The 24,095-nt window shown below is 36.1% G+C and overlaps 1 non-coding gene across 1 annotated transcript; it reads left to right on the forward strand.

The window, feature by feature from the left end:
- The first annotated feature begins 6,083 nt into the window (after nt 1-6,083).
- Nucleotides 6,084-6,187, forward strand: LOC130937037 (small nucleolar RNA R71). The gene has a single exon (XR_009068275.1). It is a non-coding gene; the product is annotated as a small nucleolar RNA R71 (small nucleolar RNA).
- The last annotated feature ends 17,908 nt before the right edge of the window (nt 6,188-24,095 follow it).

Here is a 24,095-nt window from a genome sequence, read left to right on the forward strand (position 1 = left end):
CGTTTAAGCTCCAGTTTAAGCTTAAACTGGAGCTTAAACTCCACATGTGATATTCAAGCTTCCTTTATTGATTTTCTTGCTTCCTTGCCTAGCCTCTTCTTCCCTGAAATCATCCAAACAACTGCATCAAAGTCTTGCAAAATTTCATGAGAAATCTTTCATTCATAGCATTCAAGTAATATAACTAAAAACTCATGAATTTTGCATCAAAATCATACTGTTTGGATGGTTCATTGCTTTGTTATTCATTTAACCATTTTAGGTTACTTTAAGCTCAAGAAAATGCATAAAACAACTAAAACTAACAGAAAAATGCTAGTGAAACTAGCCTAAGATGCCTTGGCATCACAACACCAAACTTAATACTTGCTTGTCCCTAAGCAAGTCCTGAGTTATTTGAGAAGAAAGTATGAAACAGAAAGCAATTACATTGGCTATATTAGCAAGCATTCGAAGTTCATCAGAAGGGTTTTCTGCAGAAAGTTGCAGCATCACTTTTTCATTCTGATCAGGTAAGATTATCACTTTTTCATTGCATCCATCAAACACTACTATGGCCTCTTGTTATTCTTGTGTCCTTGGCACTTTTCTCTTCTTTGTTTTTCTTTTTCTTAGAGCTCCTTTGCTCCTTGTTTGCTCAGTGTCATGTGTTGCACAAGCCCTTGGCATTTTCTTTTTCTTATCAGTGCACTACACATATCCACTACAGGCATTTTAGTTCACATTTCTTCTTGAGACATTGGTGCCCAGCACCTCTTTGTGTGACTAAATGTTTTGTATTTAGGTTGCTCTTGATAATGGACTTTTGGTTGATAATCCCGGGTTAGTTAACCCAAGTTACCAAGTGTTGAAACACTCCTCAGAACCTATTCATCCAAGCATATCCTTAATACATAAACACCACAGGCATTTGTCTCAGAAGTTCAAACCATTGGTGCCTAGCTTATTTTCTCAATTTTTTTTTTTTTTGCTTTTTGGTTGCCCTTTTTCAGTGGCTTTTTCTTCTTCTTTTTCTTTCTTTTTCATGGCCAAAGACATTTATTCATCAAGATCCATAGACAGTATTCAAACTTCTACACAAAAATGATAATTCTACACTCAATTTCCAGTGATTCTGACTAAACAATCAAGCATGCATACCACCACTTAATTCTACTTGATTTGTCACTAATTGAGCCAAGTTACTTTTGTTCAAACCTTTCTTTTATTTTTTTGAAACAGAACAAGCATGGCAAGCATTTGTTTAAGAAGGTGAAGTTATATCCAAACATCTAGGCATTCACTTTATTCAAAGCAGTAAACAGACAAACATACTAGAAATTTCACATAAAACTTAAATGACTTAAAATGAAAGAAAGCTCATAAAGACAATTCACAAACTATTATTTGATTATTAAGGAACAAGACCACCTCTCATTTGTTGCTTGGTTCTTCTTGATTCTTGGGGTCCTGTTTCTTCTTGCTTCTTGTCTCTCTTTTACCACTTGTACTTCCTTTGTCTTTTCTTGTGAGCTTTGTCCAGAATCCAGCTTTTTTCATTGTTTCTTCCACTCCTTTTTCAAGGATCACTGCCTTGTTTATTTCTCCTTCTTTCCTCCCCTTGAAATACTCATCAAAAGCTGGGAATGCTGGGTCCATCTTGTGTAGATGTTCCCCTATGTAGTTAAGCTTGATTTGAGAACTGATGTTGTAATCAGCTTGAACTGCATATCTTGCATTCTGCAAAGTGGTGGCTTCCTTGATTGCCAAGATATTTTCATCTTGGTGTTGGCATATGTGGCTGAGGGATTCCTGTAATTGTAAATTCTGTTCCCTTTGCAGATCTAGGAATCTTGATTCAAAGTTCCTTTGCATGTCCATCTTTTTTAGGTGAAAGTCCTCTTGCCTCTCTTGAGACCTCATGTATTGTTGAGACATTCCTTCTATGATTTCCTGCATTCTGCTCATATCCATGGGGTCTCTGGGAACTTGTTGCCTTCTTTCTAGATTTCCTTGCTTTTCTTGCTCTTCTTCTCTTTCTTGCTCTGCTTCTTGCTCCTCTTCTGCTTCTTGCTCCTCTTCTGCTTCTTGCCCTTCTTCATTTCTTCTTTTTGTATGTCTTGGAGCAATTGGGCCAAGAGTCATTCTGTAAGCAGTCATGGCCATTCCAGGATGTAGCCAATTAGGTCTTGCATCTTCAAGTGGTACTTGGGCCTGGATGCATAGTCTGATGATGGTGCTAGGGAAATGGAGCCAGGAGTCAGCTTCACTTTTCTCACTAAACTCTTGTATCTGTTCAGCAATGAGTTTATGAACTTTGATCTCTCCTCCCACCATAATGCAATGTAGCAAGACGGCTCTTTTAGGGGTTATTTCTGAAGAGTTTGCAGTGGAGCCCCTTTGTTTTTCTCACCCATTCAGCTCTGATGGCACAAAGGTCTTCAATAGTCTGATAGTCAGGTTCTCCTATCATCCTATCCTCATAACTTACTTGGCTGAAATGTATGTTTTTCAGGCCAAGAGTTTTCATGATTGCCTTGGGGCAAATCAACTTCCACCCTCTCACATAGTCAGGTTTCCTATGTAGGTTCCTCGGTTGGATCCTCCCTCACTGCATTTGCATAAAACTCCTTCACCAGGTTGATGTTGATTTTAGTGATTGGCTTAGTCAGAAGCTCCCACTTCCTCTTTTTTGATCTTCTCCCAAACACTTGGGAACTCCTCCTTTTCAAGGTCAAAGGGAATCTCAGCTAGTATCTTTTTAGGTCTCATCCATTCAGCCTGAATCTCATGGAAAACTGATTTGAAATTGTTGTTAGAAGTGTGGTGAGGTTGTTTTCGGCAAGAGGTAGTTATGCTATGATGAAAAATATGTGCAAGAAGGAGATTTGGTGGTGTGGAACTTGTCCCCAAGTGGTTCTTTATAGTGCATGCAGTGAAAAATGGACGGCTAGGGTGAGTGTGAAGGATGGCTTGATGGTAAATATATGAATTAGGGAGAAGGACGAATTGCTTTTCACTTTCTTGGAAGTATTCTGGGTGTATTAAGTTGTACATGTAGCTATCTTTTCATGTAGAATTTCCTTTTCCCATGTGTTAGTTTCAAGACTTGTGAACTCCCTTTTTGACCAAACCCGTACCTCTCCCTTTGTCTTTTTCATCCATTCTTATCCTTCCTTTTGTACCTGCACAAACAAACAACTTTGCTATCATTTTTTCGGTCCATGTGAATAATGAATAGTACTTGCACATGTCTTTCATTCTTTTTGAATTGTAAATCAATGATTGACTTCACGAGCTTATAGCCGTGACTCTTGTATGTATGCACACTTATTACTGGACACCAAACTTAGTGTTTGGTAATGTCTCCTGATGACATGAAATTCATGTTGGTTGCCCTTAATGAGTGTGCATAATTCTAATAAATCATAGTCACTTTGGCTCTTTGATCCTAAACAATTTTACTACCTAAAGTAATTGAAATCAAAGTATTAAAACATGCAAATGGTATACTTGTCATGAATTTCTAAATCCAGAGGAACTTCTTGCTTTTCATTAACTGTGTTCAAAGAGGAACACCAAACTTAATGTTTGGTTGTGCACTTTGAATGAAAGATTGAATACAATTTGAATAAGATTTGGGGTGCCTTCAGGCACAAACTTAGAGACCAATTGTTTTATCTGCAATGTTTAGTGCACCTTATCAACAGTTGTCCTGAGGATTCAAGTTCATGCATAAGAAACCTTCTTGCTTTTATTAACTGTGTTCAAAGAGGAACACCAAACTTAATGTTTGGTTGTGCACTTTGAATGAAAGATTGAATACAATTTGAATAAGATTTGGGTGCCTTCAGGCACACCAACTTAGAGACCAATTGTATTTTATCTGCAATGTTTAGTGCACCTTATCAACAGTTGTCCTGAGGATTCAAGTTCATGCATAAGAAACCATGCTTTATTAGATGCAAAGCAGAACAATAAAGAGTAAGGATACTAAAACATGGGTTGCCTCCCATGAAGCGCTTCTTTAACGTCATTAGCTTGACGGTTGTCCCTTGTTTAGGGTGGATTGTAGTGCTTGATGTCCTCCCTCTCACTATGAAAACGTCCCCATTTGATTCCTTCATGATTTCCAAATGTTCCATAGAAAGAACTTTCCTGATTGTGAACACTTGAGGGAGCTGGAAGGAATGGTTTTGAGGCCAGATGGGATTGGCAGATAATGACTTGATATCACTTTATCTCCCGGAGAGAAACCTTCAGTGGGAATTTTCTTGCTCTCCACCCTCTTGGCAATTTCTTTACAATTCTTCCCTCTCTCTTGAGGATTTCTTCATTGACCCTCATGCCAGGAGGATCCTTCTGAGCTGTTTCAATTGATTCTTGTGGCTTTAACTTGCAATTCTTGTTTGCCTTCCAAGGACTGTTTCAGAGTTTCAGCTGCTGGATTGCTTTCCTCCAAACACAGATGGCTACTATCATCCTTAGGCTTTTCAGGTTCTGGTTCAGGCTCAGATGCAGGTTTGAAAACATGGAAAATGAGCTGTTCATCATGTATTCTCAAAATTAGCTCTCCTTGTTCTACATCTATGCTCTAGCAGTGGCTAGAAATGGCCTTCCCAGATAGGTAGTAGCTTTCCTCCATGTCCAAAATGACAAAGTCTGTGGGAAAATAATTTCCCACTTTCACCAGCACATTCTCAACTACCCCTTCAGCTTGCTTCGAGTTTTGTCAGCCAGTTGTATGATTACATCAGTGGATCTCACCTCATTCAGTTGTAGCATCTTCATAAGAGTCAGGCATCACATTATGCTAGCTCCTAGATCACAGAATCCTCTGTCAATTTTTGTTTCCCCTATGATGGGGATTGAAAATTTCCTGGGTCTGTTTCTTAGAGACTATGTCCTTCTTGATGAGGGCACTGCTTCTTGTTCATTATTACAGTTTGTCCTCCCTTCAAAACTCTTTTCTTGCTCAGTAATTCCTTCAAATACTTATATGTGTAGGCATCTGCTGGAGAATCTCAAGAAAGGGAATATGATATGGAGACTTAAATGTCTCTAAAAACCTTGAATATGTTTTCCCTTTTTCACCTCCTCCTAACCTCTGAGGAAATGGTGCTTTTGGTTGGTATGTTTCCAGCATGCCTTTATTTTGCCGTTCCTTGGCTTGCTCAGTTTCACTTTCCTGCTTAGCTTCTTCCACACCTTCCTTCAAGATTTCTGGCTCCTGTTCTGATGGTCTGATTTCTTCTTCTTCTGAGACTTCCTTCAATATGGTGATGGCCTTGCATTCTTCCCATCTCACTCCCTTTTGTTCCCCTTTAGGATTCTTTTCTGTGTCACTAGGGAACACTGCAGTTGACTTGGGGGCCTGTTGAGATAGCTCTCCTACTCGAGACTCCATCATCTTGAGTTTTTCACCATGGTTCCTTAAGGTAGATCTCACATTATCCCTAAAGCTTTTCAACTCACTTATGTCCTGACCCATGTTTGCAAGCATTCCTTCTATCCTGTTTAATTGATCTTGAAATTGTTGGTTCGGATTAGGTTGGGCAGGTTGATTATTTTGGCCATGATATGGTGGTTGGGAGTAGGTGTTTTGTGTGGCTTGGTATGATCTTTGGTTGGAGTTGTAAGGTTTGTGGTTTTGTGGTTGGGTTTGCTGGTTTCCCCACCCAAAGTTTGGGTGGTTTTTCCAGCCTGAGTTGTAAGTGTTGGAATGTATCATATGGTTGCCTTTGTTGATTTCCCACATAGTTGGCCTCTTCCCAATCACCTCCTTCAGTGCTTACCTCCTCTTGATCTTGTGTGTGTATTGCAGCCACTTGATTTGTTCCTTTCCTGGTGAGCTCTGCTAGTTGCTTGGCAAACACCTTGTTTTGGGCTAGAATTGTATCAACCTGGTTCAGCTCCATGACTCCCTTAGTGTTGTCTCTCTGAAGCATAGTAGTACTCATTCTCAGCCACTGTCTCAATCACTTCAATGGCTTCTTCCACAGTCTTTTTCCTGTTCAATGAACCTCCTGATGAATGGTCTACAGCCTTCCTTGATTCATAAGAAGTCCTCATAGAAAATATGCAATTGCACCCAGTCATGGAACATGTCTGGTGGGCATTTCCTTGTCAACTCCTTGAACCTCTCCCATGCCTCGTAGAGAGTTTCACCATCTTGTTGTCTAAAAGTCTGAACCTCAGATCGAAGCCTATTGACCTTTTGTGGGGGGTAGAAACGTGCCAGAAACTTGCTTTCCACCTCATCCCAGGTTGTTAGGCTCCCCCTTGGGAATGATTCCAGCCATTTAGCTGCCTTGTCCCTAAGTGAAAATGGGAACAAAAGCAGTTTATAGGCATCTTCCTGGACTCCATTGGACTTCACAGTGTCGCAAATTTTCAGGAATTTTGTGAGATATTGGTTTGGATCTTCATTAGCACTCCCACCAAATGAACAATGATCCTCCACCAGTGATATTAGCTGTGGTTTGAGTTCAAAATTGTTGGCCTGAATGGGTGGTTTCTAAATGCTGCTACCACAATTCCCAGAGGTTGGGTTTATGTATGAACCAAGAACCCTCCTCTCAGGGATGGCATTGTTTCCATCAGCTCTCTCATGGTTGTGAACTTCTCTATCCATGTTGAGATCTAGAGCTCCCTCAAAATTGTCCTCAGATTCTCCTTCAGATTCTTCTTCTCCCAGTACTCTCTTCCCTCTTGCTTCCCTTCTAAGTTTATGAAGGGTCCTCTCTGGTTCGGTATATGGATGAGTTGATGTCTCTCTTCTCCTACCTGTCATACAAGAACACAGCACAGGCAACAAACAAGTGAAATACTCTTGGTTAATGGAAGAGTATGGTTAGAGCAATTGAGGAATTAATTCAAATAGTTAGTGGGTCAGTGAGTTAGTTGCTTGAATTTAAAGGCATAAAGAAAGAAAGCAAGTAACAGAGTGCAGAAATTAAAAATTCAACAAGTAACTTGAACTGAATTAACAAAACAAGAAAAATGCTCAATCTAGTTAACTTCCAATTTGAGAATTGTCAATCAAAAACCAATCCCCGGCAACGGCGCCATAAACTTGATGTTGCTATAAACTTGATAGCTACGATTTTAGGAAATTGCACGATCGGCAAAAATTTCTTCCGGCAAGTGCACCGGTTATCGTCAAGTAAAACTCACAATAGAGTGAGGTCGAATCCCACAAGGATTGGTTGAGTGAGCAATTCGGATTAGAAGTGTGTTCTAGTTGAGCAGAATCAAGATTTAGATGAGAATTGCGGAATGTAAAGTTGGCGGGAAACGTAAATGGCAAGAAATTGAAAGTGCGGAATCTTAAATTGCATGAATTAAAGAGCGAGAAGCTAAATTGCTGAAATTAAAAAGGGATCGGGGTGATTGCATGAATTAAATTGCAGAATGTAAAGAGAAGGTGGTAGATCAGAAATGGGGAATTCATTGGGTTTCAGGAGATATTGAGATCTCCGAATCAAAACATTTTTATCCCTTCCTCAACCAATGCATTCATTGAATTTTGCTTGGCAATCTTATATGATTGGATCCCAATCCCTTGGCTCACCAATTCTCTCTAAAAACAAACAAATTCCCAATCCCTTGGTTTAAATGTACATAAGAAGAGATGATGCGATGATTATACCACACAGTTTCATGAACCACAATTTGGTAGGATTACATGTCACAATATCCATCCAAACCCCAATCCAATTCACTGTGAGAAAGCTTCTCTAGCATGAATCCTCCATTCCTTTCCCAAGGATCCGAAGGATTCCAATTATGGATAGTTTCTTTCCCAAGACAACTAACCAATGGAATTAGATCGAGAAGCTTTCTAACAAAATTCAAGAGAAAAGATTGAAGAAGAAGATAAAAACTATTATTGATTCATTGAATTACAATAGAGCTCCCTAACCCAATGAAAGGGGTTTAGTGAGTCATAGCTCTGAATTCAATTACAAAAGAGATGAAAACTAGCAAAATGATCAAAAGTTCTCCGTGTTCCCAAAAGTCCCTTCCAACTTAAATTCTATCCTATTTATACACTTTCTAAATTGAGCTTCTGTTGTGTTTCTTGGGCTTTGAGGCCTTTCCCTGATTTCCTTTTGCTTTGGGTTTATGATCCATAATCCTGATGAGGCTGCTGATCCAATTCTGCAACATTCATTGAGCCAACTTAGTGATAATCAAGTAATGACACATGACTCAACAAATTGAAATTCCAGACTCATCAATTCTTCAGGCCCAATCCCATAAACCATGATATTCAATTGGGTTTCATACCAGAGTATGTTTAAGTTAATGTTTGTGCTCAAATGCTAACTTAAACTGCAATATCTTTGGCCCAGAAACCTTTTCAATTAGTGGCGTTTAAGTTGAAGTTTAAGCTTAAACTTCAACTTAAACGCCAGACACTTCCAGGAGGTAAAATTGTCGAACACGTTTAAGCTTCAGTTTAAGGTTAAACTGAAGCTTAAACGTGGGAATGGAAGAAAGCAATCCTGGAGTGTGAAATGTCGAACACGTTTAAGCTTCAGTTTAAGGTTAAACTGAAGCTTAAACGTGGAAATGGAGGAAAGCCATCCTGGAGGAAAATTGGGTCGAACACGTTTAAGCTCCAGTTTAAGCTTAAACTGGAGCTTAAACGTGGAAATGAGAAAGCAACCCTGGAGGAGAAAAAATAGTCGAACACGTTTAAGCTCCAGTTTAAGCTTAAACTGGAGCTTAAACGTGGGAATGCTCCCTGGTGCATTTCTCAATTCTGGCGTTTAACTTCCAGTTTAAGGTTAAACTGGAAGTTAAACGCCACTTTCAGCTTCCATGATTTTGGCATTTAAGCTCCAGTTTAAGCTTAAACTGGAGCTTAAACTCCACATGTGATATTCAAGCTTCCTTTATTGATTTTGTTGCTTCCTTGCCTAGCCTCTTCTTCCCTGAAATCATCCAAACAACTGCATCAAAGTCTTGCAAAATTTCATGAGAAATCTTTCATTCATAGCATTCAAGTAATATAACTAAAAACTCATGAATTTTGCATCAAAATCATACTGTTTGGATGGTTCATTGCTTTGTTATTCATTTAACCATTTTTGGTTACTTTAAGCTCAAGAAAATGCATAAAACAACTAAAACTAACAGAAAAATGCTAGTGAAACTAGCCTAAGATGCCTTGGCATCAAGACACCAGGGAAGAGCAAGTTGCTCGGTACCTAGGAGCTCTCATGAAGCTGAATGCAAAGTTATTTGGTACAAAGCCTCTGGAGGAAGAACCTCCACTGCTTACTAAAGAACTAAATGCTTTGGTTCAGCAGAGGCTACACCAGATCTTGGATGATTCCTGATTTCTTGCACCATAGGCACCATGACCTTTGAAAAGGCTTTGTGTGACCTAGGGTCAAGTATAAACCTCATGCCACTCTTTGGAATGGAGAAGCTGGGAATCTTTGAGGTACAAGCTGCAAACATCTCATTAAAGATGGCAGACAAGTCAATGAAGAAGCCATATGGCTTGGTAGAGGATATCTTGGTGAAGGTTGAAGACCACTACATCCCAGCAAACTTCATAGTCTTGGACACTGTGGAAGAAGAAGATGACTCTGTCATCCTTGGAAGACCTTTCCTAGCCACTGCCATTGCTATCATTAATGTAGCTAAGGGAGAACTGATTCTACAACTTGGGCAGAATCACATCTTATTCAAGATGCCTCACCCCAATTCCCCATCTAAGAAAAGAGAGATAACTGTGTAATACTTAGTGTTCCAGCCATCTCTTTCAGTGCAGAGATTCACTAAGCCCCCAAACATCAATTCTAAGTTTGATGTTGGGCAGCCATTAACAAGAACTGAGAACAAAGGTACTAGGAAGAAAGTACCTAAAGGCTGGAGGGACAAGAAAATCCCCACTGAAGGCCTCTCACCTGGCATGAGAGTTGTCTTCACAAAGAAACCAGTCATACCACATACAGTGAATTGTGTCCTGTCTCTAGAGCATGTGGAGCTCATTCATGAGAAGACAGGAAGAAAGTTCACTGTTAGGGGTGAAATTCTAAGCCCATACTCACCTCCGTAAGGAGCTAACCGTCAAGCTAATGACGTTAAAAAAGTGCTTGTTTGGAGGTAATCTAACCCTAATTAAATATTTTTTATTTCTTAATTTTTGTTTCTTTATGTTATTTCTTTAGGGTAATGATCATGTGCAGCAGTTAGAACAGAGACAAAAATGTTAAGCAGTGAAAATATAACACTCTGGATGGAGTGTTACTGGCGTTGAATGCCAGCCAGAGAGCACTGGCTGGGCGTTCAACGCCCCAAATGGGCAGCATAGCTGGCGTTGAACCCTAGCTAAGGAGTAGGCCCTGGGCGTTCAAATTCCAGTGTAGAGGACAGGGAATATGAATTCCCTACCCTCTCAGGACTAGTGGGTCTCACAGCATCTCTACCTACCCACTTCTTCTCTCTCACTTTCACACTTCCCCATACACTCTTCCCTATAAACCCTAGCCCAATCGCATCCATATCCCTTCCCCAAAACCTTTATAACTCCCTCCAACCCCCACCCAATTCAAAATCAAATTTCCCACCCATGAGCGAACCTAACCCTAGCCCACTCCTATAAATACCCCTCATTCTAACCATTCATACTCACACCTCTCATACCCTCTAAAGCCCCCTTTGGCCGAAATCACTCTCTCCCTCTATCTTCTTCTATTCTCTTCTTCTTCTACTCTATTCTTCTCTTTTCTTTATTTTTGCTCGAGGACGAGCAAAGATTTTAAGTTTAGTATGGGAAAAGCATTGCTTTTTGCTTTCTATTACCACTTATGGCACCCAAGGTTGGAGAATCCTCTAGAAAGAGGAAAGGAAAGGCCATAGCCGCCACCTCCGAATCTTGGAAGATGGAGAGATTCATCACCAAATCCCACCAAGACCACTTCTATGAAATAGTGGCAAAGAAGAAGGTGATCCCTGAGGTCCCTTTCAGGCTCAAAAAGAATGAGTATCCAAAAATCTAAAGAGATATCCGGAGAAGAGGTTGGGAAGTCCTAACCAATCCTATCCAAGAGGTTAGGATTTTAATGGTGCAAGAGTTCTATGCTAATACATAGGTCACAAAAACTCTTGACATTAGTATGAACCCAAATCCAAAGAATTGGAGCACCATGGTCCAATGGATAATCTTAGATTTCAGCCCAAAAAGTGTGAGGTTGGCGTTCAACTTGCCTCTGATGCAAGGATACCCTCATCCTTACACTAGAAGAGTCAACTGTGATCAAAGATTGGATCAAGTGCTCTCAGACATCTATGTGGAAGGAGCACAGTGGAAAAGGGATTTCTAAGGCAAGCCTACTCAACTAAAAAGGCTTGAACCCAAGCCTGTAGCTAGAGGATGGTTGGAATTTATCCAACACTCCATCATTCCTACTAGCAATCTGTCAGAAGTAACCATTGACAGAGCTATCATGATTCATTGCATCATTATTGGGAGTGAGGTAGAAGTACATGAGGTGATACCTCAGGAATTGTACAAGATAGCTGAAAAGCCCTCCATCAAAGTAAGGTTGGCTTTTCCTCACTTCATTTGTCACCTATGCAATTCAGATAGAATTGTCATAGAAGGAGACATCTTCATTGATGAGGATAAGCCCATCACTAAGAAGAGGATCGAACAAACTAGAGAGTATGCACATGGGCATATGCAACCGCCTCAGCATGAGATCCTGAGATGCCCCAAGGGATGTATTTTCCTCCTCAAAGCTATTGGGATCAGTGGCAAACTTCTCTTGGAGAACTAAGCACTAACATGGAGCAATTGAGGGTGGAGCATCAAGAGCACTCCACCACCCTCAATGAAATTAGAGAAGATCAAAGAGCCATGAGGAAAGAACAACAGAGACAAGGGCATGACATTGAAGAGATCAAGAACTACATTGGATCCTCGAGGAGGAGCATTAGCCACCACCTTTAAAGGTATATTCGTTCTCTTAATCTCCTTTTCTTTTGTTGTTTTTTTATTTTATGTATATTTTATTGTTTGTTCTCTTGTTCTTATTGCATGATCACTTGAATTTATGTCTTAAAGTTATAAAATATTTCATATATCTCTCATCTTCCTTAAAAAAGAAAATTTTATTTGAAAAGAATTGAGAGATACATGAATTTCAAGTTTTATAATAAGAAAAGTCAATTATTTTGATGTGGTGGCATTGCTTTTGTTTTCTGAATGTATGAATAAAGAGTGCATATTTGGAATTGGAATTAAGAATGTTGTCTCTTGAAAGAATGATGATGAAAGTGAAATATTATTGGTAATCTGAAAAATCTCAAAAATTGATTCTTGAAGCAAGAAAAAGCAGCAAAAAGCAAAAGAAAAAGCATGTTGCAATAAAAGAAAAAAATATATGCATGCGGGAAAAAAAAAAGCAAAGCTGAAAAAGCAAATAACCCTTTAAACCAAAAGACAAGGGTAAAAGGATCCAAGGTTTTGAGCATCAATGGTTAGGAGGGCCTAAAGAAAACAAAATCCTGGCCTACGCGGCTCAACCAAGCTGTCCTTAACCATGTGCTTGTGGTGTGAAGGTATCAAGTGAAATGCTTGAGACTGAGCAATTAAAGTCGTGATCCAAAGCAAAAAGAGTGTGCTTAAGAACTCTGGACACCTCTATCTGGGGATTCTAGCAAAGCTGAATCACAATCCGAAAGGTTTCACCCAGTTAAAGTGTATATGGCATTCATGTATCCGGTGGTAATATTGGAAAATAAAGTGCTTAGGGCCACGGCCAAGACTCTAAAAAGTTGTGTTCAAGAATAAAAAAGAACTAAACTAGGAGAATCAATAATATCATCTGGATTTTAAGTTCCTAAAAGATGCCAACATTTCTGAGTTTCAATGGATAGTGGATGCCAAAACTATTTAGAAGCAAAAAGCTACTAAGTCCCGCTCATCTGATTGAAACTGAGCTTCATTGAAAACTTTGAGATTTATTGTACCTTACTCTTCTTTTTATCCTACTTTGATTTTAGTTGCTTATGGACAAGTAACAGTTTAAGTTTGATGTTGTGATGAGCAGATATTTTATACGTTTTTTTTTTGCATCATTTTCATATAGTTTTTAGTATGTTTTGTTTAAGTTTTATTAATTTTTCATAGATTTTAGTGTTAACTTCACATTTTTGGATTCTACTTTGATTTTGTATGTTTTTATGCAATTTCAGGCATTTTCTAGCTGAAATTGAGGAGCTGGAGCAAAAGTCTGTTTCAGAGGCAGAGAAAATGCTGCAGATGTTGTTTGGATCTGACCTCCTTGCATTCAAAAGAGCTTTTCTGGAGCTACAAAGATCCAAATGGAGTGTCCACAATGGTTATGGAAATCTAACATCTAAGGCTTTCCAGATATATATAATAATCCATACTTTGCTTCATAATAGAAGGCCCAAAATTGGCATTCAACGCCAACCTCCTGCCCCATTCCAGGCGTCCAGCACCCACCAAGGAGAGAACAGCGTCCAAACACCCAAAGAGGTGCTCCTAGCCAGCGTTCAATGCCCTAGAGCCCTCCTAGCACATGGATCTCAATCAAGCTCAGCCCAAACACTCACCAAGTGGGTCCTAGAAGCGGATTTTAGCACTAAAAGACTATTTTACCCTTTTTATGTAATTATTAGTCAGTAGTTTAGTATTTAAAGACTTTTACACCTCTCATTCAAGGAAGGATGCACACGTTACACCTTTATCATAGGATCTTCTATCAGTATGAGTTTCTAAACCTCCTAGGTTGAGGGGAGGAGCCCTGCTGAGTTTTATGGATTAATAAAAGTATTAATGTTTCTCTTCAATCTGTGTTTGATTCAATTCTAAGATGTATCTTCGTTCTCCAACTTGATGAATGAGATGACCCGTGACAATCATCTTCGTTCTTCATACTAAGATTATCACGCGGTCAACGGAGGTATAGGGAGATTAGGGGCTTTGTGTTAGAGGCTAGAACCCAAAGGCGTAACATTCTCTGATCTGGAAGATCCAACCTTGTCTATGGTGTTTTGAGTAGGATCATGAAGGAGAATGGACTACAGGAGCTTCACCCTCAATCAGAATGGATCCACACTAACCCTAGGGTTCACATCTGGAGGAGATTGGCGACCGCGACCGTATGGCGTTGATCACATACAGCCTGCCATAGAAGAAATCATTCACAGTTGAAGAAGACAGTAAGACCAGAGTTAATCCAGAAGGACAAAGCATCTCCAACCCTTAACCATCTTCTTATCATAGTTTACACGACTTCTGAGTTCTGAGTAACGTTCTCTTTTTATTCTCTTTTATGAAATTAAACAATCAAACAGCCTACCTTTCTATCCGCCTAACTAAGATCTCCAAGATAACCATAGCTTGCTTCAAACCACAATCCTCGTGAGATCGACCTTGACTCGCCCAGGTATTACTTGGACGACCCAGTGCACTTGTTGATACAGTTGTACGAAGTGTGGGGATTTGTGCACCAAAACTCCATGCACATCTCAGTTTATTTTTCTGCCTATACTTTATTTTGATGCCTTAGTAGCTTTTGTGTATTTTGGAAACTTTGGTAGTTTAAGTTTGACTAGCTTCTTTTGAGTATTTTGGATGCTTTAGTAGTTGAGTTGCTTTAGGTACATTTTGATGTTTATTGCACTATCTTTAACTCTTGTATATATGCCTTTCAGATTATGTCTCTAGTTTTATTGTGGATTGTGATGAGAACTAGTTGATTGCACCAAGTTGAATTTCTAGATGTGTGATGAAGTGGTATTGTTTAAAAATAGGAATTTGACTAAAAAATTTTGGAAAACTTGCATCCAATCACAATTGCATACATATACATATATATACAGGAATAAACTTGATCAAATTAAGGATATTTTCAGTAGCATAGTCTAAAAACCTTATTTTTCTAAAAATAAAATAAAAATAAAATAAAATATTTTTACATATAGAAGTACATGTATATAAACTTTATTTTCTTTAGAATAATCCAGAAATTTAATTTGAGTTAAAAAAAATTTCTTATGGAAACACCTTGGAAATATATATTTTTTGGAGCATATTTGATGAGCTAGAACACATTAACATATGAGTTTTGAGCCTTATTGCATGTGATTGCATTATACAATCACTAATTCATTTCTTGTGTGTTCCTCTCTCTATGATTGTGATCTTTAATTTGTTCAATTCTTTATGTTTATTGTTCCATGTACACATGCATTTATATGATTGAGGCCCTCTTTTCAATTAACCTACTTACCCAAATGGTCATACTTCTTCTCTATCCTTACTAACCAATTTGAGCCTTAATGAACCCTTTTAATTCTTAATTTAGCATATTACCAATCTTAAGTGAAAAACCATTATATATGCACCTAATTGGGATCTTTGATTGATTTAAGTTGGTGAGGTTTTGTAATAGGTAAAATATGGAAAATTAAGCACATTAGTAGATAGAAGTGGTTTTTGATGTCTCATTGTAAAATTCTTAGAATTGGGTATAAGTCATGCTTTCAAGAATTGAATCATATATGCATTAGCTCTTGACATATATATATATATATATATATATATATATATATATATATATATATATATATATATATTCCATGTTAAAAAAATAAAAATAAAAATAAAATAAAAATAAAAATAATTTAAATAAATAAATGAATTTATACAAAAAGGGAACAAAGAACCCTAACAAGGAAATTGATAGTAGCAATGCATATAGAGTTCGGATTGGAAAGAATGCATGATAGTATAAAAAGAGAAAGGATAAAAGGGTGAATTGTTTTGACATTTTATGTTTTGTGTATGAGTTTTGTGAGAGTTTAAGTCAATCAAAAGATTCAAATCTTAGCTCACTTAGCCATATACATTCCCACCTTAATCCTAACTCCGTTACAACCTTTAGAAAGACCTGTGATGAGTGTATGCATGCATGGAATAATTGTTAATTGTTAGAAGAAGAACAAATTTTAGAGAGCATGATTTGAGGAGAGTCGAAGAAATTGACCCTATACACTTGAGCAATTAGAGAGTATACACGTCCGGTGAGGGTTCGATTGCTCGATTTTATGCTTCCACCTACACTTATTTCATCCTTGAAAGTTGTGTTTTCTTTGAGATAACTCAAATTTGATTCTTGGATTTGAATTGATTATGCTATTTTCTTTATCCTCTTTGTGGAGTATGCTTCCTTGGAAATTAAATTACTTTGATTGAGCATATACATATAGTTGAATTGATAGAAGATAGAATTAGATAGAGTAGTTGCATGAATAGAAATAGTTGCATTTAATAAAAGGTTGATTTTATGTTCTTATCTTCTTTTTAATTTTAAGCATGAGGACATGCTTGGTTTAAGTGTGGGGAGGTTTGATAAACTTCAATTTTGTGGTTTATCTTATTATGCTAATTTAGGGTGGTTTTATCAACTTATCACATACTTATTCCTTGAAATTGTCATGTTTTTGTGATTCCTTTGCGATTGAGCTTGAATGATAAAAGTATACTTTTGAAGTTTAAATCAGTTAATTTTATTTCACTATTTCATCCCATTGGTGCAATGATGTGTGCGTTTAATTGTTTCATGTCACATAGGTCAAAAAATGGCATGAAAAATGAAGAGGAAGCATGCTAGAGTGAGGAATCATGAAGAAAATTTGAAGTTTGGAGTGCTGGCTCGTCCGCGTACCCATGCGCTTGGTCTGCGTATGCAGCCATCACTTCACGCGTCTATGCGTATGCATACTAGAAATAATGTTCCTCATTAATGTGAACACGTGACCCGCGATTTCTGAGGGTTTTGGACCCCATTCCAAGTCCAATTTATTGCCAATTGAAGGGAAATTGATAGGACATCAACCAACTTACAACACACAACATTGACAATGGAGAATTAAGTAGTTTTAGAGAATTTTGTTCTTTATTTTCTAGAGAGAGAAACTCTCACTTTTCTCTAGGATTTAGTGCATTTTGATAATCTCTTGTAGAAATTCTGAATTGGAGCTTGTTCATTCTAGTTTATTAGTCTTAATTTTAGTTTCTTTAGCTTTAAGCTTGTTTACTTTCATTGTTATTGTTATGTCTTCTTCTAGTTCTCTTTTGTTTCTCACTTGTGAACCTTGTTGATCTTGAATTTTTATTAATGCATTGATGTTTTTCATGTTTTATGGTTTTGATTGAGTTGTTTCTCTTGATAATTGTTAGTGGGTATTTTTAATTTCTAGTTAATTTTGCAATTTAGTTATGTGTTTGGCCTTTGTACATCAAGTGTTTGACAAAATATTTTTACCAATTATGGAGTAGTTTCTCATACTCTTGGCCTAGGTGAAGGAGATTGAGTGACCTTGAGTCATTGGATCTAAGTGAATTGATAATTTGGGTCCCTTGTTGATCAATTTGATATCCATTACCACTAACCTACTACTAAGTTAATTAGTAGCTAGGTTGGGACTTAGTGTTGATGTCTATTAAGCCTATTTGAGTTACTTCAAGCATAGAAGTAGACTTGATGGGGTTCGCCTTTCTTAATTGTCAATATATGGTTGTTAGACAAGGATAGTGATCTCAATTCTCACACCTAACCAAGAGTTCTTTTGCACATAATTGAAACACCAAAAATCTCAATTGTTTAATTCTTGCTTTAGTTGCTTTCAGTAGTTTAATTAGTTCTATAATAGAATTAGATTCATATATTGCCTTGTTAAATTACTATTCAATTAGACATTGCTTGCTTATTTAGATTTAGTTTTTTGTTAATTAGGTTTCTTGCATGTCAAGTTTATTGGTTTAATTTCTTGTTACGACTTTCAACCCCGGAATTCTAATCAACTTTAATTCACACGCTTACCCATTCTCTTGAGGATGACTCGGGAGTAATACTCTCGGTTATTTTTATTGGATTGAACTTGTGACAACCATATTAAACTTTGATTGCGAGAGTTATTTTGTCGGTTGGGACTATACTAGCAATGGGATTACTTTGTAAAATTTCTAATCGGTGAATTCTCTCCCATCAATACTTATTTTGTTTTGCTCTGTAATATGAGTCACTAATTCTCTCCGTTAAAGGAAGGAGCTCTGTGAAATTCTAATGAATTTATTTTTTTTTCTCTTCTTCTAAATTCATGCATTTTTATTCTAAGAGAGAATTTGCGTTCTTCACTGCAAAGATTCAATTCTATTAGAAAATAGTTTGAATCTCACTTGATTTGCATGATTAACTTGGGAAAGTAATAAGGAGTTTGAAAACTTCTTTCTCACAATTTTTATTATTCTTGATCTGAATTTGATAAGTGACATTGAATCAACCTTATCTAGATCTTGAGAATTGTGTGGCTTATTATCAGAGATTATGTTTCATCTCTTTTCATGAGCAATTGATCAAAAAATTAACAAGTGATTAAGTCAAGAGAAACTGAATCACCAAAAAATTAGGGTTCAATTACTTATAATTTGTTAGAGATTTTTCTTTGCATGATTAAGAAGGAAGTAAGAATCATTGATCATGGGAAATCCGCATCTCCAAACCTTAACCTTTTTATTCAAATTACTCTCTCAGTCATTTAATTGCTTTATTCTAGTTCATGTCATTTACTGCTTTCCTCTAATTCTTGTCAATTAATTGTTCTCTTTTAGTTTCCAGCTTTCAGTTAATTACTGTCAATTGATTACTCTCAGTTTATTACTTCAATTTACTGTTTTCCTTCTTTTGCTTCATTTACTTATGCTCATTTAGTTGCTTTCCTTTAATTTCATTAGTGTTTCATTTAATTGCTTTAATTTCTACTAGATCGTTTCTTTCAATTATATCTTTATTTTGCACACAATTCTTAACCACATTTTGAATCATTTAATTAGACTAATTCATTAATCATTATTGTTTAATCTGTTAATCTTCGTAGGAACCATAACCCACTCATGGTATTATTTGATATGATTCGGTATACTTGCCGAATTGTGGATTTGCTTAAATCCGCATTGTAACATCCAATCTTCAGGTTTTAAAGAGAGCTGCTAGGCTTTATGCTGCAAGTTGGGTTCATGACATTGGTCCTGATCTTCAGCCAGAACATTGTAAGAAAGATGAAATGACCGAAGAACCTAATGGTAAAAAGAAACCTGCTATAGGAAAAAAGCCTTCAACAATGGAGGATCTTGGTACCATCTCTGTCCAAAGTTTATATTAACATCATTATCCAGCTTGGAATCTGATGGCTTGCCAAAACTAAGATTACAATTACATACCAGTTTCTAGTTGTTGTAATTGAGTGAATTATTTACACTATATACATAATTTGTTCTTGAAAATTAATGAATTATCCCTCGAAGGGAAAAATTCATAGTGCTTAGAAGTCTAATATACCAAGAGAGATTAGTTATAGTAATCAATAATGCTTTTGAGTATTAGTTGAAAGGAGCTGCAGGTTTAAAAAAAAAAGATAAGAGTAAAAGACAAATAGTCCTTGACCTTTTTTTGTGGACATTTTCGTCCCTGACCATTGAAAAATACTTTTAAGAACCTAACGTCCTTGAAAGTTGGACGGATCAGTCCCTCCATCCAAATGTCTCCGTCAGACCCAATGGAAAAGTCTGACGTGGCTCCCGTAGTGCTTGTCACGCGTACGCGTCGCCATGAATTCAGCAAATCCTCATTTCTTTATGAATTCTCCACTTTGCATGCTTTTTTTTCCATTACTTTCAAACCATTCTTGCCTTTAAAACTTTAAATCACTCAAATAAATATATCAAGGCATCGAATGAGAAAAAAGTAAATTAAATTTAGCCCTAACCCCATTACAACCCTTGAAAAGACATCTTGATATGTGTATCCATGCATTGAATATATGTTGATTGGTAGAAGAAGAGTAAGCCTTAGGAAGCAAGATTAGTAGAGAATTGAGAGAATCGACCATCAAACACTAGAGAGAATAGAGTGCAAACACTTCTAGTGAGGGTTAGATGCTCAATTTCTTGTTCCTTGTTTTCACGAGTTTTCTTCTTGCAAGTATATTTATACTTCATTTTAAAATTTGAATTAGTGGAATTCATAAATTATCATACTATCTTAGCCCTGCTTGTTCATATATGTTCTTGGAGATTGATTCATTTTTAATCAAGTAGATAGTCGCATTTTACAAATTAGTTGATAAACCACAAGAGTTTAGCATGAGGAACGCTAATGTTTAAGTGTGGAAAAATTGATGAACCACAATTTTATGGTTTATATTGTATTGAATTTTGGTGGATTTTATCAACTTTTTCCATATTTATTCACTAAAATAGCATGATTTTGTGAATTTTTCCTAAGTGTTCTTAATGATTGAAAACATGCTTTCTAGGCTATTAAATTGTTAAATTTAATTTACTTTTCTCCCATTCGATGCCTTGATATGTTTGTTTGAGTGACTTAAAGTTTTGAAGGCAAGAATGGCTAGAAAGAAATGGAAAAAAGCATGCAAAGTGGAGAATTCATGAAGAAAAGTGGATTTGCTGAATTCATGGCGACGCGTATGCGTGAGAGGGAAGTCTGCCAGGCAGTGCGTACGCGTGACAAGCATTACGAGAGCCACGTCAGACTTTTCCGTTGAGTCTGACAGAGGCATTTAGGCGGAGGGACTGATCCGTCCAACCTTTAAGGATGTCAGGAATTTAAAAATATTTTTTAATAGTCAGGGACAAAAATGTCCGCGAAAAAAAGTCAGTGACCTATTTGTCTTTTACTCAAAAAAGAAAAGAACGATCTTCAATAAACATGAACTAGCAAACCCTCCCTTGCTTATTCAGCATTAGAACTCTCTGCTCTTGCTATAATTTCAAATTTGAAATGGAGAAGGAAGAAGATTCCAAAATTCAAGAAGATGCTGATGTGCCCAAAAAATCAACTTGAAATTTCTTGTATCAAGCATTATGTTAGTTTTTCACTTTCATTTAGGCTTAGGCACCCAGCTTTGCAGAAATTGGTAACTTTTCCTTGAACTAAAGGTTTTGATGTACATTGTACGGAACCGATATAATTAAGCATTCCGAAATACTTGGTGTATTTTGGTACCAAAATCCAGTGATGCTCCTGAGTTTTTGTTCTTGCAAATTTGATACCAACTTTAAAATTTTCTGTGCTCATTTATGTTATATTTATTAATAAAATGGTTGCGTTGGGATATATTGAATGGTATATTGTCTGTCGTTGTGTGGATTTATTATTAAATAACTGTTGACAAAGCCGTCATTTGCAGAGGATTGCACATTATGCCAAGGATTACAGAAATCTAAGTGGTTTATGAGTATCATCTTGTATGTAAATTCATTTATTTGCAAGTAATCACATCTTCAAACTATGATCATCTTGTAAGTTGTGATTACGAGTTGGTCATCTGTGTGAACATCACTGGAAAATATAATCAGTGTAAGTGTCATAAACTAGGATGTTGCCATTGCTTTGTTTTGAAACTGGATCCCATATTTTGCTTTCAGATATATATGGCAGACATGAGATTCCATGTTGAATAGTTTGGTTTCATTGTGGAGGCTGTGAATACTGAAAATGATGACCCTGCATAGTGTGCAAGATCTGAGATACAAAATTTAAGGCCCTACCAAATATTGTTACCCTATACATACTATATCTTTGTGGATGGTAAGCCATTAAACCTGCTGTTGTATTGGTCCATTTCCATATGAAGCTTGTATCTGGCATGTACTACAGTCCAGGTCAAAATTATTGGAATATTTTATCTATTTTAGGTAGGTGTCTAATTAATAGATTTTCTTTTTATAAAAATTTGAATTTTGATAGGCTTATCTATATTGTGGGTGGGGATTCTGTTTTATATTTACTTCTGTATGATAAGCTAATCTTTTGAAGCACATATTGTGACAATGGAGGCATAATCTAAGAGATTGACATGTCATATATTTTGTTGTTCTGAGGCAACATTCAATTGAGGCATAATGAACGTGATGACTCACATGGTATTTTTCTTCTCTCATTTTCCCTTTTTATATTGTCAACTGTTAGATTTTATATATAGATATATCATATATGCATAATCATATTGCTCCTGCAGATCAAATCCTTTGATTTCTTTCACTGGCCATTATGTGGAGGCTAATGATAAACACCACATGTATATATTTGGGGACCCTCCTTCCACTTGCAGCATTGAGAGAGACATAAGAAATTGGAGGCTTTCTTAAGCAGATGTTAATGGCATCTTGTTTCTAAATCTATATGGGTCCCTATTGATCACTTGACACTGTATTTGATTACTCGTTTAGGTGTTCTGCACTCCTGTCATTCTTTTGCATAGTTAGCTGTTGGATTTCGCTAATGAGTATCTTAAAGTTTATGTTTGGAAAATGTTTCATGATAAAAATATAAAACAGTAGATAAAATATCTATCTCAAGTAAATTTTTCTTGTTTGGGTGAGTTTTTAAAAAATCATCTTTTTTTAAGTTATCTTTTTTTAAAAGATTTTATGAAAAAATAAAAGTAATTTTATGTTTGGATATCACATACAAAAAGATCTTTTTATTTATCAATTATATTTGGGTATAACAATATAAAAATACTTTTTTGTTTATTTATTACATGAAAAACATCTTTTTTTTAAGAAAAAAATATCTTTTAAAAAAAATATAAATTACAGTTTTTCAAAAAAGATGTTTTTTTTATTTTTCTAGTATTTTTACTTTTACTACTAGAAATTTGTCAAACACATTAAAAAATAAAAAAAAAATCTATTTTCATTGAAAAAAAAATCTTTTTTTATCTAAATAATAGCACCCAAACAAACATAAAGTATTTTACATAGTTATTAATTCATGTGTGTAGATGACTTTTTAAGTAATAATGTATTAAAAAATTAGTTATTTTTGTTGATATGATAATACTTTATTGGTTGTATTGTATGTATGTATAAAACTCTTTGATATTGACTATGTACAAAAATTAAATTCCAAAAACATAGGGACAATAAGGATAATTATTTTGTTTAACTTTTTTTTTTATATTTATCTATGTCTTTGCATTTATGTCCTGAAATAATTATCAAGTATGGCCTAAAACACTTGTTAAGTTTTAAAAGTGAATACATTTTTATAGATGATGTAATTTAAAAAAGTAAACTACCAAACTATTCGGGACTATTTTAGCGATATTAGTTTTTGTATTTTTTAGTATCAAATTAGTAGTTAACTCAATTTAAAATTTTAAAATTAGCTAAAATATCATTATAAAACTTAAAAAAGTTTATTATTGAGTACCTGTTAAGTAATGTATTGGTTTTGGTTAGTAATAAAAGCCTTTATATTTAGAAGCATGAGTTGTTTGTAGTTGCATTTTGATCATGTTGCCACTTATGAAGCCACTGTTCAAACACAGTTATCTATTCAAGATCCTCCCTCCTCCCCTTTGGTCCTCAAATATTTGATTATTATTTTTTCTTCCTGTGTGGTAGAGGCAGTGGTGAAGACTTAGCTTGTAGCAGGTGGATATTTTGTTCTGTGGAGGGAATCATTTGATAAAAGAAAGAAGCACTTAATTGAGGGGTCACATCCTCTGATCCTCATTTATCTGCAACCACCTATTTGTCGTCTATAGAAGCGGTTAGTTGTACGGCAGCTAAAACTTCTTTGTTCTTAGACAGTGAAAGTGACCTTCCTCTACCTGAAATTTGGAATTTTGTTCATTTGTTTTCACCTTGAAAACATGTCACTTCCCACTTCAGTGTGTAAACACGCACGAGGGTGGAACAAAGAAGACAGAGGAGAGCCTTATCTATGTAAATCCTTATCCTATTTTTGTTACACAATATTGAACATATCCTTAATGTTCGGTTTATTAATTGTCTCGCTCTAGAAATCGATCTAAAATATTAGAAATTGGAAATTAATTTGGAGTAATCAAAATTACATTCTAGGGTTAATTTCTTATTCAATAAGAAATCAGAAATGGTGGAGACTGAGACAAACGTAATTATTTCTGCTTTTATTGTTTTAATTTCTTTGAATTTTCTATTTTGAAATATTTAGCAAATACGCTTTAAAGATTTTCTTTAATATTATTATGTTTTACAAATTTTT

Source organism: Arachis stenosperma, chromosome 6 (genome assembly GCF_014773155.1).
Source record: "Arachis stenosperma cultivar V10309 chromosome 6, arast.V10309.gnm1.PFL2, whole genome shotgun sequence".
In the NCBI taxonomy this organism is placed as follows: domain Eukaryota; kingdom Viridiplantae; phylum Streptophyta; class Magnoliopsida; order Fabales; family Fabaceae; genus Arachis; species Arachis stenosperma.